The 17,179-nt window shown below is 46.5% G+C and overlaps 1 long non-coding RNA gene across 1 annotated transcript in view; it reads left to right on the forward strand.

Moving 5' to 3' along the window:
* LOC147028902 (uncharacterized) overlaps nt 1–16,965 on the forward strand; it is a 33,867-nt gene extending 16,902 nt beyond the window's left edge. The window contains exons 2-3 of the long non-coding RNA XR_015056956.1: nt 13,832–13,988; nt 16,781–16,965. This is a non-coding gene — a long non-coding RNA (uncharacterized LOC147028902). The remainder of the gene's footprint in view (nt 1–13,831; nt 13,989–16,780) is intronic.
* The last annotated feature ends 214 nt before the right edge of the window (nt 16,966–17,179 follow it).

Consider the following 17,179-nt stretch of genomic DNA (forward strand, 5'->3'; position numbering starts at 1 on the left):
GTTAATTATGGATTGGGAAACAAGAATCCATCTCAGACATTAATCCTCACCATTGAGGGTTCTTTCTGCAGGCAGGTGCCGAAATCACAGGCTCTAAAACGGACTGTATTAACCCCTTTGCACTCACACAGGCAGAGGCTTAAACCACCGGAGCACAACATCTAATAGAACCTTCGCAGTTCAAACGAATGTATTTCACTCGGGACGCTCATTCTGCAAATGAAGTACGCTGGAATGTCCGCAACAAATTGTGTCCCTTCTCGTGTTGAGGTCGTTTCAAGGATATTTATGACCCGTACCAGGCGATCTGGAGGAGGTGTGGAGAAATTAACCGTGCTGGGTGTGGTTGAGGGAAGAAGAAGAAGAGGAAGATGTTGAATATGCTCGAGGGATGAGGAAAGGCTGCAACCAAGCTGTCACTTCCAGAGATTCAGGAAGCAGGGTGCAGGATGGGGATGTTTGGAGAAATCTGATCATGAATGTCACCAGGAGTCGGACATGACTCGAGGGAACTGGATGACTAGATGACCATGCCGGCGAATCATTCATGCAGACCAGGACTGGCACATTTGGCTTTAAATTATTCGATTGGGAATCATGGCCGCTCAGAACCTTGAAATAGGAGGTGAACACGTGAAACCCCCAAAGATCTCGAATTATCCCCAAAACGAGTAGATAATTCATTTGGAACTTACTTGCCCTATTTTACTCAGTCAAATTTATCTATACTACCAAAAGGCTTTGTGTGTGTGTGTGTGTGTGTGTGTGTGTGTGTGTGTGTGTGTGTGTGTGTGTGTGTGTGTGTGTGTGTGTGTGTGTGTGTGTGTGTGTGTGTGTGTGTGTGTGTGAGTGTGTGTCCTCCATAACTCCAAAACTATAAAACCTAGCAGCCTGAAACTTTGAATGCACACTAAGGGAATTCCAAGGAAGTGCAAGAGTGAAAACTGGGTGTTTGGCTGAATTAAAACACCTCTTTTGAAGATAATTAACAGCCTTATTTTATAATATCCTTCATCAGGGTCGTGCTCCATCACCCCGAGCGAGTGGTTCGTGCTCCATCACCCTGGGCGAGTGGTTCGTGCTCCATCACCCTGAGCGAGTTGTTCGTGCTCCATCACCCTGAGCGAGTGGTTCGTGCTCCGTCACACTGAGCGAGTGGTTCGTGCTCCGTCGCACTGAGCCAGTGGTTCGTGCTCCGTCACCCTGAGCGAGTGGTTCGTGCTCCGTCACCCTGAGCGAGTGGTTCGTGCTCCGTCACCCTGAGCGAGTGGTTCGTGCTCCGTCACCCTGAGCGAGTGGTTCGTGCTCCGTCACCCTGAATGAGTGGTTCGTGCTCCGTCACCCTGAATGAGTGGTTCGTGCTCCATCACCCTGAGCGAGTTGTTCGTGCTCCATCACCCTGAGTGAGTGGTTCGTGCTTCATCACCCTGAGCGAGTTGTTTGTGCTCCGTCACCCTGGGCGAGTGGTTTGTGCTCCATCACCCTGAGCGAGTTGTTCGTGCTCCGTCACCCTGGGCGAGTGGTTCGTGCTCCATCACCCTGAGTGAGTGGTTCGTGCTTCATCACCCTGAGCGAGTTGTTTGTGCTCCGTCACCCTGGGCGAGTGGTTTGTGCTCCATCACCCTGAGCGAGTTGTTCATGCTCCGTCACCCTGAGCGAGTGGTTCGTGCTTCGCCACCATGAGCGAGTGGTTCGTGCTCCGTCACCCTGGGCGAGCGAGTTGTTCGTGCTCCATCACCCTGAGCGAGTTGTTTGTGCTCCGTCACCCTGGGCGAGTGGTTCGTGCTCCGTCACCCTGAGCGAGCTGTTCGTGCTCCGTCACCCTGGGCGAGTGGTTCGTGCTCCATCACCCTGAGTGAGTGGTTCGTGCTCCATCACTCTGAGCGAGTTGTTTGTGCTCCGTCACCCTGGGCGAGTGGTTCGTTCTCCATCACCCTGGGCGAGTGGTTCGTGCTCCGTCACCCTGGGCGAGTGGTTCGTGCTCCATCACCCTGTGCGAGTGGTTCATGCTCCATCACACTGAGTGAGTGGTTCGTGCTCCGTCACCCTGAATGAGTGGTTCGTGCTCCATCACCCTGAGCGAGTTGTTCATGCTCCGTCACCCTGGGCGAGTGGTTCGTGCTCCATCACCCTGAGTGAGTGGTTCATGCTTCATCACCCTGAGCGAGTTGTTTGTGCTCCGTCACCCTGGGCGAGTGGTTTGTGCTCCATCACCCTGAGCGAGTTGTTCATGCTCCGTCACCCTGAGCGAGTGGTTCGTGCTTCGCCACCATGAGCGAGTTGTTCGTGCTCCGTCACCCTGGGCGAGCGGTTCGTGCTCCATCACCCTGAGCGAGTTGTTCGTGCTCCGTCACCCTGGGCGAGTGGTTCGTGCTCCGTCACCCTGAGCGAGTTGATTGTGCTCCGTCACCCTGGGCGAGTGGTTCGTGCTCCATCACCCTGAGTGAGTGGTTTGTGCTCCATCACCCTGAGCGAGTTGTTTGTGCTCCGTCACCCTGGGCGAGTGGTTCGTTCTCCGTCACCCTGGGCGAGTGGTTCGTGCTCCATCACCCTGGGCGAGTGGTTCGTGCTCCGTCACCCTGAGTGAGTGGTTTGTGCTCCATCACCCTGAGCGAGTTAGTTGTTCATGCTCCGTCACCCTGAGCGAGTGGTTCGTGCTCCGTCACCCTGAGTGAGTGGTTTGTGCTCCATCACCCTGAGCGAGTTGTTTGTGCTCCGTCACCCTGGGCGAGTGGTTCGTTCTCCGTCACCCTGGGCGAGTGGTTCGTGCTCCATCACCCTGGGCGAGTGGTTCGTGCTCCGTCACCCTGAGTGAGTGGTTTGTGCTCCATCACCCTGAGCGAGTTAGTTGTTCATGCTCCGTCACCCTGAGCGTGTGGTTCGTGCTTCGCCACCATGAGCGAGTGATCCATGCTTCATGCTCCCAAATTTGGGTAACAACAGAATTAGGACAGGGCCCAGATATGCTACAGGTCTCGTGGTCCTATTTTTGAAATTCCTCTTGCTTCCTGTTTTTGAAAAGTACGAAGTTGTTTCAGAGATTCTTCATGAAAAAAAAAGGTCGAAATTACCAGTGTGGATTTTGGAAATCTCAATCACATAAATAGAAAAAAAGTTATTGTCACTTTCTCCCAGAACCACCAACACCAGTGAATTTGACTGCACGAAAATATATTTTTTTTAAGTAATAAAAATTAACGATAGCAGCAACAACACAACTGCTGACATCAACTTCCTTTTAACGGGATATCGAAAGCCCCTTGAGTTCTTTCAACTTGTTGATTGATAAGAAAACGTTGCAGCACATTCAATTATGCACAGTAAGATGTATAAGTATTCTTGAGTGATATATCAATTATGCACAGAAGTAATTCTTCTGTGTGTGATGATTCGTGGGAAATGGCTTTGGGACAATTGCAAGCGTTTCTTGCAATTCTGTTTGTGGAGCATATTGTGGCAAAAGCTTCGATATTGACAACTTTTGTTCGGCGGAATTTGGAATACCTGTTTGTTTTTTTTGTTTTTTTTTACAAAGACAATGTCAAGAAACCGCTTTCATGAAATTCTATGCTTTATGCGTTTTGACGTACGAGGGACAGACAAGAAGTGCTCGCCTTAAAACAGACAAACTTGCTCTGGTATCAGAGGTTTGAAATGGATTCATTCACAACAGCATTGCCTGCTGCAGTCCTGCCGAGAACATCATAGTGGATGAGCAGCTGTTTCCGACAAAAGTACATTGTCATTGTATGCAGTACATGGCAAACAACAAATTTGGCATAAAATTTTCGATGGCAGTGGATGTCAAGTCAAAGTACTTTTCGAATGCCATCCCCCATCTCGGGAAAGATGAAACTCGCCCAACTAGTCAGACTATCAGTGTTGTACTTCAACTTTCTGCCCCATACTTGGGTGGAAAAGGAAGAAATGTGACAACCGACAATTTTTTCACTTCCTTGGGATTAGCAAAGTTATTGGGGGGGGGGGGGCACAAGACATCTTGTTGGAACAATCAAAGTCAGTCGAGAGCTTCCACCATCAACAAAAATCCTGACCGTACCGCAGTATACCAGTACAGTTACGAAGCACCATGACTGTGCTACCCTGACGATTTACAAGTGCAAGCCCAGGAAGAATGTGTGCATTCTTAGTTCTCTGCACATACAGTATCTGTTGGTTAGGACTCTGCCCAAAATAAAATAAAAAACAGACACAGTGACGGTGCTTTTTTTATAATACAAAGTGCGGAGTGGATGTAGCACATCAAATGGCACACCTGCATTTGGTGAAAGCTGGGCTCACGCCGGTGGTCAGTTGCTGTTTTTTGTTGTTTTTTTTTTTGTTACAATATGCTAGACCTGACAGCCAATAATTATTTTGTTCTGTTCAAAGAATGCACTGCTGAAGATATCAGCAAAAGGAAGCTTATATTTCAGCTTGCCACAGAGCTTCGAGGGGAATTCATGGATGGTAAAATGTCAAAATTATTGTCGGGTCAGCCAAGATTAGATCTGTGACTTGCTGTAGGTACCAGGAAAATATTTACGAACCTGATTCATGGTCGAGTTGGCAGCGACTAAACTGTCTCCCCTACCAAGTTTCCTGATGAGGAGGGTGTAGGGATATGGACACCCAGGACTAAAAACAAAACTTGTCAAAGGGCGGAGGAGCTCCTTGTGAATCAACGGCCATCCATATCTGATGCCCAACCGTGTCTGCGGACGTCATCCTGCAGTTGCGTTATCTATTTCTTGGAGGATGGTGGCAGGATTTGCACTATGGCCACCGTAAAACACTTCATTCCACAATTTTTTTTTTAAAAACACAAAGAAAACTGAACACTCACTCCGTGGAGTACCTCCTGTGCAGCTACCCTTCACAGGGCAGCTCAGCAAGTAATGGGAATGGAGCAAAGCGTTTTGACTTTGCTCCATTTGGCAATGGCATCTTTGCTCCATTTAGGTCATGTAAGAACCTCCATTCTTTGATGATATGAGGAAAAGCATGGGGTAACCATCCTGGGTCGGATTGCGGTGGTGTGTGTCGGGTTTTATTTTGTTTTTTGTATGCACTGTCGAGGCTCGTATGAGAGCTAACACACAGAATGTACAATAAGGAGAGCAGGAGACAAGAGGGGTGGGAGAGGGAAGGAAAAAACATTGGCGAGACATGAGGACATCAGTGGAAGGGAGAGGGATGGGGTGGGGTACGCAGTGTAAACAAGATGCACACTGCAGGGATTTCAGGACCTTACATGACAGGGACTTTCAGGAAGGAAAGCAGGTAATTTGAAGGGGGTGGGTTTGGGGTGGATTATCGGGGGTGGAAAAGATCGAGGTTTTGGATGGGGGAAGATAAGAGATGGCGGTGAACGGCTGTTTTGAAGGCCTGGAGGGAAGAATGGGATTGAAGAGAGTGTGGGAGTTTGTTCCAAAGGTGGGAAAAAGAGGAATGAAGGAGTGAAGGCGAGCAGTGTTTCTTGATTTTGGTCGTTTTACCAGAAGGGTGTTGCTGACAGACCTTGAGCGCCCTGCGGAAATATGGGGGGGGTGGGTTGGGTGGAGACGGTAGAAAGCAGAATGACCACCGACCTGCCTGTGGTAAGAGAGTGAGAGACCCAAAGACTCGGCCTCATCGTGGGGGATACCAATTATCCTAAATGCCTTGGTTTCCACAGCGTGAAGCCGAGAAAGGTGAGAGGTGGGAGAACCAGCACAGAGGGAAGAGCAGTACTCCATAAGGCAGCGAATGAAAGCTTTGTATGTGGTCAGGAGCTTAGGTGTGCCAAGGAAGGACTTTGCATGATGGAGCATGCCTTGTCGGCGACTGGCTTTGGAGGCCAGCTTGGAAATGTGGCTTTCCCAGGAAAGATCATGGCAGATAGTGAGACCCCGAAGCTTGAATGAAAGGACTTCTTCAAGAGGATTGTTGAGAAAGTAAATGGGGTGGTGTTCCAGATGCTCCTTTTGGAGAGACATAGTGAGAGTGTGAGATTTGTCAGGGTTGAAAGACATGTTCCACATGTTGGACCAGCTTGTGATTTTATCCAGATCTGCAGAGAGTGAAGAAGCTGCTGCTTGCCGAACTGAGGGATGACAGATGGTACAATAGAGGGTGGAGTCATCAGTAAAGAGATAAAGAGGATTTTTCAGGGAGTTAGAGAGATCATTGTTGAAAACCAGAAAAAGAACTGGGCCCAGCTCACTGCATTGAGGAACTCCAGCCTGGGCAGGAAGAGGGGATGAGAGAACTCCATTAAGGGCCACACGTTGGCTGCAACAGGAGAGGAAGTCTGCGAGCCATGAGTGGAGATGTCCTTGGATAACTGGAATAGAATTTGGTGAGCAGGGCAGGGTGCCAGACCGTATCAAAGGATATGTTTAGGGAGATGGTGCTGAGTTGTCGTCCACCAGACGGTGGTCTCCTTGGGTTAACCTGAAGTGGTCCCTTCAGGTGGGTGCCTGTGATGTTGTTTCCCTAAGAAATAATGATCACCTGTCTCTGCAATCATCTGAGCTCCAGCGCTTGTACATCAGTATTCCAGCACTCTGAGGTTCGGAGACCGAATAATGGTGAGATCATGGTGGGTGGTTACACTTACTACTGGTCTTGTCGCTCTGATGGTTACCCTGCCTAAGGAGTTGCTTTAGCTGTGTCCAATAAACTGGCTCTCATGATAATTGAGGTGACACCGGACAATGAGCGTATTATGAGACTGAGGATTTGTCACTCCTTGGGTTTCATTTCCCTGGTCTCTATATATGCTCCGACTTAGGCGAGTGATCTCACTGTGAAGGGAGCATTCTTTTCTGCGCTCGAGTGTGTGGTTGATCAGTGCCATCACAGAGATACTCTTCTAGCCTTTCAGGATTTCATTGCATCGCCTGGCACTGATAGCGATGGTTATGAGACGTTTTGGTCCCCATGGGTCCCAGAACTGTGAACCAGAATAGCACTAAGTTTCTTGACTTTGCAAGAAGTGGTTTACTTAGGGTGGCTGGTTCATGGTTCAGCACCCACCGCCTCATCACTGGACTTGGTATTCCAATGCTGGTGGTGTGGCACAGGAGATTGACCATGTGCTCGTTGATGGTCCCTGGAGGATGATCCAGAACTGCAGGGTCTACCAGGGTGCTCAGTTCGTCAATACTGACCACAAGCATGTTGTAGCAACTCGGAAGTTGTAGCTTAAATCCGGGAGAATGGTACCATCCGAGCCTCGACTGGATGTAGGCAAGTTCAAGGATGGGAGGGTTGTTGAGGAGTCTGCGCACAAGGTGAGTGGTGATTAGGGTGGTCTGGGTGTTTTGGGGAGTCCTGAAGAGTTGTGGAGTGCCTTCAAGACCACCATCCTTGATGTTGAGTTCCAGAATTTTGTTTCCCAAGGGACACGGTATACCATTGGCCAGAGTCGCAGGGCTAAGCTTAATGGCAGAACTGAGTTGTTCCTGGAGTTGAGGCGAAAAACTGTATGCGCACTGAGGGTGGACAAGGAAGCCTATGTGCGAGGAATCTGTGAAGGGGTAGAACATCACCTGTGGTGTAGAGATTCTCGTTCTGCTTCCAGGGGAATTCTTGCATTGGGTTCCTCGAAGTCTGTTCCTCGGTGTACTGCAGTTACAGCAGAGGGTGGTGTGCCCTTGACAGAGGAGTCCGAAGTGAAGGCCCGTTTGTCCGGTTACTTTGAGCGGTTGCACCAGGCTGACCCACCAGCTGTTGAGTTGGATGTCAGGGGTGTAACTATCCCTAATGCTGAAACGTCCAATCAAATGTGAACAGCCTTCGTTTGTGGAAACACAGGCTGCGGTGATCCAGTTGAAAGGGGGTAAAGCTGCTGGGATCTGTGGCCTCCACACTGAACCTCTCAAGGATGATGGAAATGCTGTACTCCTGTCATTGCATGTCGTTCAGTGTTCTGTTTGGAACACAGGCATCATCCTTACTGACTAGAAGAGGAGCTTTTTTGTCCCTCTCTGGAAAGGGAAGATTGATCACCAGGACTGCAACAACTATCGCGGGGTGATGCTGCTCTCGGTGCCAGGCAAGGGCTTTGCTCGGATAATTCTTCATAGCATTCGCCACCATCTGATTGAGCACCAGTGTCCATAGCAGTCAGGCTTTATACCTGGGTCACCAATTGACCATATCCTTGCTCTTTGGGTCCTCACTGAACGCAGATGAGAGTTTCGACAGGGGCTGCTCACAGTCTATGATGATCTCCACAAAGCATTCGATTCAGTGAATTGGGATGCCCTCTGGAGAATCCTCGGTCTCCATAGGGTGCCACCAAAACGGATCATTCTGATTTCTGAATGATACTCTGGTACTGAGAGTGCTGTGAGGTGTGGTGGTTCCATCCCTGATTTACTCTCAGTTGTTGCTGGCGTTCGTCAGGGTTGTGTGCTGGCCCCACACTTTTCAGTGCTTGTTTGAACTGGATTCTGGGGAGGATGTCAGAGAGATCAATCTGTGGTGCATCATTTGGTATTGTCAAGATTTCTGACGTTGATTTCACAGATGATGCAGTCATATTTGCGGAGACTGGATATCCTTTTGGGGGACCTCCAGGCACTGATTGAGGAGTCAGAGCTGCTGGCATTATGGGTTTCCTGTGTCAAAACTAAGATCCAGGCTCTCAGTGACATCTTGGATTCTGCTATCTTGTCTGTACTTGGTTGTGGTGAGGATGTTGACGTCACAGAGAGATTCACTTTCTTTGGCAATGATATTCATGTCTTCATATATTGTGAGCCAGAGGTCAATAGATGTCTGGGTCAGGCCTGCAGAGTCATGGATTCACTGAATCATTGTGTGTGGCACTTGTCGGTACCGATGAAGGACGAAAGTCTAAGTCTTTCAGTCTTTGCTGCTTCCAGTCTTTCTTTACGGGTGTGAGACTTGGACTCTGACCAAGGATCTGAGATGGAGACCAAACTCATTTGGCACCAGGCCCCTTCAGAGAATCCTTGGCTATTGCTGGTCAGACTTTGTGTCCAGCGAGTGGTTGCTGAGAGAGACTCTGATGAGATTTGTTACCTGCATAGTCCGTGAGCGTCAGCTGCAGCCGTATTGACATGTGGCTCGTCTTCCTGACTCTGATCCTGCTCACCGGATTCTCTCGGTGTGGGAGCCTCGTGAGTGGAGGAGGCCAATGGGCCGACCACCTCCCTCGTGGTTGCAGCAGGTTGATTGGCATCTCAAGGAGATGAGGATGGGCCAGGCATCTGCCTGGGTGATGGCCAGATGTAGGCCCCTGGAAGACCGGCGGAAAGTGGTTACAGCGACGCGCTGCTCTGGTGCATGCTCCCATACCTGACCTGAAAATGCCAACTCAACCTGGAAAGGGTACTGTTTCCACAAACCACTCATAAGGAGGCAATGTCAGATAGCTCTTTGCAACAACAACAAAACTTCTACCAAATGTGATCCATGTGACAAATTTGTATGTGGCAAATGCACAGGCATAGTCGAAAAGCATTACTTCTGTATGAATTGCATTGACAATGCAAAATAGATACCGTCTCACAACTCATCCTGGAAAGGGTGCTGTTTCCAACGTCAGGTATGAAACACCGATATGTTTTTGTATTTTTTTTTTTAAACAGAAGCAATGTCAGATAGCTCATTGTAACAATAACACTTCTGACAAATGTGATGCATTTCCTTGTTTCCTTGATCTCCCGATTTTCTGGCGTTGTTTCAGGAACATTTTGAAAGTATTTCATGGCAAATGTTTCATTTCTGCATTTTTATTACCTCCACCATCGAAGGTGAAGGACATTATGTTTTCACCCCTCTCTGTCTGTTTGTTACTTGGCCAATTTTTTCTTTTTTTGACAAATATGTTGATCACCTCCGTGTGTGTGTGTGTGTGTGTGTGTGTGTTTGTTTGTTTGTTTGTTTGTTTGTTTGCTTGCTTGCTTGTCTGTGCACTCGCCTCCAGCCCAAACCGCTTAACTGATCGTTCTGAAATATTCAGAGAATAATGTCGCCAACCCCACGATGATCCTGCATTGAAGCTTCGTAAAATTTGGTCAACCAAAAAGGTCTACATAGGTCAAAAGGCCAATTTGAGCCAAATTTTCTATAATCCTCAAATTTCATCCAATTGACTTGAAATTTGAACAGGATTTGCATATCAGGGCAGTGAATTCAACCACCTATTAATTTTAAGGTAAACATAGGCCAAAAGGTCGACATAGGCAAATAGGCCAATTTGCATCAGTTGAAATTTGAAAAGGATTTACATATCAGGTCACTGAATTCAACCATCTATTATTTCTGTGGTTAACAGTGGAAAAAAGGTCAACATGAACCAAAAGGTCAACATGAACCAAAAGGTCAACATAGGCTAAAATTCTCAATCTTAATCCAATTAAGTTGAAATTTGAAGAGCATTTGCAGATCAGGTCATTAAATTCAACCACCTATTAATTTTGAGGTAAACATAGGCCAAAAGGCCAATTTGGGCCAAATTTTCTAAAATCCTCAATTTTCATCCGATTGATTTGAAATTTGAAGGGCATTTTCATGCCAGGTCGCTGAATTCAACTGCCAACTAATTTTAAGGTCAAAAGGTCAACACAGGCCTAATTTCTAAAATTGATAGATAGGAACAAAAACTAAAATTGATAGAGTGCCATTCTACTTTGTGTTGTTTTGCCAAGTTTTCACTCTTTGAGTGATTTTTCATTTGTCTCTCTGTCTGTTTTTGTGCAGGATATCTAAAAAAGTTGTGGACAGATCCAAATGAAATTTTGTGGGCAAGTTGGGTGTGTGACAAGGACAAAAGGATTAGATTTTGGTGAAGGTACAGATCTGGATCCGACTACAACAATAATTTCAGTGCTTCTTCACCATTGAGAGATCGGGCCAAAAATGATATATAGCATGATTTTTCAAAAATGTATTGGGCCCGATATGTTCTCGTGGATCAGGCATCATGTGGCAGAGGTATGTGCTCTACCGAGTGCCCTTCTAGTTGCACATTGTTTTCTTGCTTTGATGTGTGATCACGAATAAAAGTTTCACGTTGAAGTCAAGTAATTCATTTCACTTTAAATTATAATTATTATATTTTATAGAAATAATAATAACTTTAAAATAATGATGTAACAGTCAAAATGACTGCCGAAATGGTTTTATGAAGGAAAGATTTCCAGCTTTCGTAGTTGTCTCCTGCCGTTGCTAACGTGAAATCTGTAATTCAAATAATCTTTTGAACATAATTTTCAGCATTTAGATGAAAAAGTAGCAATTTCAGAAGGTTAACCATAATTGTTGTGTTCCTGGATGCAAATCGGACTCACGAGAATATACGATACATGAGAAATATTCGTGGATGAGAGGAGTAAGGTGCCCACAATTTTCTGTTTGTACAAATGACTCGCGATGGCCGTGTTTATCACAAACATACACACACAAATGAACGGACGCTTCTTTCACCAATTGATGCAAAAGTCTTGTGTAATTAGCCCCCCACCCCTCCATATACAACAGGAGGTGGGTGAGATTTTGTAATCGCTTCTGTGTATGTGCGTCTGTCTGTCTGTCCATGTGTCAAGGCCATAACTTTTTTACCATTTGAAATTTGTCATCAAATTTTCAACAAACGTTTATTATGAGAATATGGAGAAAATAATTATAAATTAGGTCAAAATATGAAAGTGCAAAGTCATAGTAACTCTAAATTGCCCTTATTAACCTGGCCATAGTGCTTTCAACCACGAGACTGGATTTTTTTTTTCTCCCTTGAGACGAGTTCCGGGAATGTGGTTGCTCGAGGGAAGGTAAGCCGATTACACTGAGGCCTCTTCCTGTGAACCGTTTAATTGTTCCTCGGCAGGCAAAGCAATAAAAAGTGTTTCTGACTTTTTTGATAAATGCAGAGAATGACAGACCATCACAGCAGTTACATCAATCCAGAGCATGCAATGGAATATGTCAGCAGTTTCAATTGTGCAATCACAGGCGAGTTCAATTTTATCGGTCTTCTTTCAAAAAGCTCTTCGTCTTTTTGAGTACTGAATTGGAAACTGATGACAATCATCCCTTTTACGGTCTTTATCGGATCTTCATGTTCAAGATTCGTAAAATTGATTGGATATATCATTTAACCATAACATAAACAGGCTGAGTATTCTTTAGATTTCGACCATCTGACAGCCGGGTGGGAGTGGGGAGGGTAGGTGGGGTTTGCCTGGAATTCGACCTCAGACCTCCGCCGGTGTGATTAAATCTTATTATATGAAACAAGACAATTCGTATGGATGTATTCGTGTGTGCGTGTGTGTCTGTTCGTCGGTATGTCTCAAAATCATAGAAAAAAAACAACATGGCTAGAACATTCTCCACCAAACTTTGCATACATGCTGGGCAGTGGTGTATCCAGACCTTGGCATCAAGGGGGGTGAACTCCTGCCAGATTATACATCTCAGCAGGGAAGCATATTGTTATGTGGAAGAGGTGGAGAGAGAGAGCTTTAGCTGGACTGGGGTAAGTGTAATATGGTCCGTGTGTTTCACGTAGGTTAGATTGCCATGTAACCAGGATCTGTCCAATTAAGTCGTTTATTGCACATGGCGCTGAGGAGGCAGTCAGTGTATGTGATTTATAGACAGAGTAGAGATTAATTATGTACATGCAAACGCTCTTGTTTGTGGGCGAGGCTATGTGTGGACTTCCCATAGCAGAGGCACATGTGTCACAGGTTTTCAACGAGGCCGATTATGATCTCGATGGCCTGTTTGTGACAGCCATGGTGGCACAGTAGGCTTTAGAGGCCAGAAGAAAAGATGTTTGTTTAATTTTATAGGGGCCGCCCCCATGAGCTGGACCCGGGAGGAATAGTCCAGAAGGAGGAAGAAGAGAACTCGGTCGACTCATGTGCACGGGGGTTGAGACGAGAGAGTCCACCAGAGAACATCCTGCACAAGAGTCGAGACGACAGTCACCAGGAGAGGTTTGTGCACAAGGGAACCAAGAGAGGCTTGTGTGCAAAGAGGGTGGAGACCTCGCTTAGAGTAGAAGCTTCATGAGGAATTGACCCAAGCTGGGACCACCCTGAGTTAATGGAGGGCCTGGAGGAAAAAGGACAAAAAGGGGACTACGTGGCCAAGTTGAAGGCCTACCCATCGCCGGTCCTGCTCGTTACTGGTTCTCGTCTCCCTCCTCGTCTTTAAAGCGGGCACCATTGAGTCCCGCGTTCACGCTGCACATTGTAGAGAAAAGGGAAATCCCACCTGCATTACTGTGTTTTTGTATAAGTGAGATCTGTGGTACCTATTTGGTTAGGATTTGAGCTCTTTTATTTCTCCTCGTTGTATATGAGTTTGCGTATCCTATTCTCCTTTTTGTGTCTTTTTGACTCACTTGGTTTGTTCCATTATCATAGCGTCTTGTCGACCCTCTTCTTTGTGCTTTTCATGATAAAATAAATCCTTGAAAAGGTAAGAGCGTGTTTCAGCCATTTGCTTTCTGTGCGTGATTGCCGTTGTTTCGGCTCATGTAGACGACCTTGGGGAAAGGTGAAGTAAAGTAAAATTGAATGTCGTGGATATTAAAAGGCCGCTTTGACTATTCCTCGGGATGAAAGGTCCCAGCTCTGAGGAATTCCGTATTAATGGATATTCAGATGTGACATCGGGTGTCAGAAGTGGGATTTTTCGATCCCCCGACTCAGAAAATTTGGGTCAGCAGTGAGATCTACAAACTTATTTCGTTTTCCCCGAAGGAAAATTTGAAATGAAATTTGAGTGTTAAAAAATTTATTTTCCATTTGAACATGCATGGGAAACCTGGACAAAATGGTGGATGTCCATGTTACAGCAGATGGTGAGGGACACGTGCTTGGAGGTGAGCTGGTGGTTGGGCCGAGTGGCGAGGAGCAGACCAAAGGAATGTCCCTTGCTCCTGACATCACTTCAAACCCTTCTCTTCTGGGCGTGAGCGGGGGTCAGAAGTCTGGCACGATGTCCACCCAGGCCAGGTTGGAAAGAATAAAAATAATGAACAAATGTGGGGGGAAATGAATTTTAAAAATCGACGATATGAGTGAACAAATGTGGGGAAATATCAGAAAAAAAACGAGATTTTAGCGGCGCAGTTTAGGGGCACAGATTAAATTTGGAATGGCAGGTTGGTTTAACATTGGGGGGGGGGGACAAAGCTAAGTTGCATGGGGACATGTGTGTTGGGTAATGGCCTGGAAGACCATTGCGCTGAGGTGGATGTCACTCTGCCCCACAAAGAGACCGTCCAAAAGACAAAGAAGATAGATGGTTTAGAGGGGGAGAGGATAGGTCTCATGATGTGTGAAGCAACCCCTGTGGTTTGCGGTATGGTGCTCATGGGCGTGCAGTTGGACCCTGTTGGGGTCAACTCTGGGCCCAGAGTTGTCAACTCGCTGCACAAGGGGTGTTTTTTAGCAGCTGTGGGGTGGGGGAGAAGGAAAAAGCTCAGCGTTGGGGCACATACAAAAAGAAATGCCAATGTGGGTCAGTGTCAGTGTGAGCCCCATTTGGTTATTGAGTGCTTGTGTACTGATGTAGAAGCTGAGAGTCAAGAACAGCTGGCGGCTTATGATAATGGAGAAAGGTTGGGAGAGTCGGAGGTTCAAGGCCAGCAGCAGCTGCAGGGAGGGACAGAAAAGCCTGATAACAGGGTAATTATAGGCAGCCACATTTGGACATGTGAAGCCCACATATACAAATATATGTTAAATTGGTCTTAGAGTGAGTTGGTCCTTGGGCTGCAGAATTCGGACAAGGGGAGGTTAGTTGTGTCGATCTCGTAGGAAATTTCCCCCTCGGACGTGGGGTCTGACCACGGCTGGCACAACCCCCACCCCCCCCCCCCAATGGGACGTGAGGTGGAGTGTTGCATCTCTTGTCAATCGGGGCGCCATCTGAGCAAGTGTCTCGGGCTGGTGGGGTTGCCAGACCTTGGAGGGGGTTGAAACCTCTGGTGGACTGAGGTGGTTTATCCTGTGCACCTGGTATGGTGCACTGTGAGGACCACTAGGGGAGGGGTTGCAGGTCGCGCTTTGGCGGCGGCACCACTGAAGGCCAGTAAGGGCCTGATGAGGTGACCTCCCAGGCTTGTGGCCTAGCAGCCTCTCCGAGGCTCTGATACAGCCAGCATGAGGGACCTGCCATGCTCGACTAGGCTATGGGCACGGGTATGAGAACAGCCCACCGGTCAACTATTCGATCATCTGTGAAAAGTTATGGAGCGTTTGGGAAAGGCCCGGAGAGGCCCGCATAACCTTCCACAGATGGTCCATTTTGATTAATGGCTTCTCAGTTTGGGAAGAGAGCCCTGGGTTTAATTTTTCATGGGAGACAAGGGAAGATTGGCTGCAGCAGGCACGACTGGTATTGAACAGGCTCCCCAGTGATAATTCGATTGGATTTATTGAATTTGCCTTTCCCCATTGACTCTCCATCTTGAGATGGGACCTTGTTTGTGCTGTGAGAATGTGCATACTGCTACACCTCCGCCGGCACCATTTAGGACCTCCCCACTGCCGAGTTGAGGTCACACCTGCAGATAATTGAGATGCCATGGCTTTGCAGGGAATGATTGGTAACTTTGGTAATGGTTGTTGTTGTTGTTTATTATGAGTATGGGAATGTTTTACTTAGTCCCGTGCAACTTGAGATGTGCTATGGACGGCAGGTAGCCCATGAAATTGGAGAGGTAGTTTCAAATTTGGTATTTGGGTTCAGCTGACAGCTGGAGCAGGTGACATCCACTTGGGAACGTGGTCAATTAGATGGGATTGTTTATTACCCTCGCCAGAGAGGGCATTGTACCCTCAGCATTGTTCTTTACCCTCACCAAAGGATTCCGAGAGGGTATTGTATTTGGGTCCGTTTGTTTGTCTGTCTGTCTGTCTGTTTGTCCGCACAGAACTTTCGTATTTTTCTCTGCATCCGCTTGTTGGAATGAGACGAAATTTTCACCACTGGTGCAACTACTCATGAGGAATGTTTCAATTATAATTATGATGTCATTGGTCATGTGGTGTGGAAGCCATATTGGAAAAATGGAAAAACTTTGGACCTCTGTATCCGAAATCGCACCAAGGAAAAAATTTAAATTTGGCACACAGCAACAAGTACTACTCATGTGGAATGAGTGTGATTTTTTTATGACGTCATAATTGCTTGCATATGTAGAACGCCACATCCGATCAGTATGAAAATTTTTGAGGTCATCTCGGGATAAAATGGTCCACAGAAAAAAAAAAAATTCATGACGTCATCGATCACGTGATTCAGCAGCCATATTGTTTTTTATTTAAAAAAAAAAACCTTCAAAAATCTTCTCTGAAGTGGTTGAACAGATCGAGGCGAAACTTTACATGTATGACCGCCTATCCATGAGAAAGAAAACGTTCACATCTATGATGTCATAAATCACATGGTTTGGCAATTAGATTGGATTTACCGTAAAACCTAAAAAATCTTCTTCTCCAGAACTGCTGAACAGATCAAGGGGAAACCTCGCAAACATGTTTCACAAGCCTTGGGGATACCAGGGTGTTCACAAGTCATTGATAGGTCACATGGTCGAGCAACCATATTGGATTGAGCAAAAAGAAAACAAGAATTTTTTTTTCAACCGCTCTTTCGATCGATATGAAACTTCATAATTATGATCGAGTAGTGATGGGAAATATAGGTTTTCAATTTCAACCTGATCTGATGCATGGTCTGGCAGCCAGAATTATTTAATTTTTGATCTAGGTTTTTTTGTTGTTGTTGTTGAATAAAGGCTCACTTGGCTGCACCTGGATGGGCTTGAGAATAGAGGAGAAGCAGCTGAAATCCAAATCCAATCCAGGTTCCTCCTTATGACTTCATCTTTGCTTTTTGCTTGTTTGGGTTCCTTCTGATGACTCCAATCCAGAACTGGTACCTATTTAGTCTTCCATTTGTTTTGAATTGAATTTATTTTAGTCCCATTCTGAATTTAATTGAGTATGAATAAATGTCATGGGTCAGTGTCAAGTGTCTGATCCAAGCGGGATGTCTTGGTACCCGGTCATCACTGCCAGCAGTTATAAAGTGGCAGTTCCAGTTATGTCTATTAATATTTACGGAACACACCAGTACACAAACAGCACACAAAATACACGACATAAAACTACACAATCACCACAAAATACAAGTC

This window comes from Eptatretus burgeri, chromosome 4, assembly GCF_056783735.1.
Source record: "Eptatretus burgeri isolate ZD-2024b chromosome 4, Ebu_testis_v1, whole genome shotgun sequence".
Taxonomy (NCBI): domain Eukaryota; kingdom Metazoa; phylum Chordata; class Myxini; order Myxiniformes; family Myxinidae; genus Eptatretus; species Eptatretus burgeri.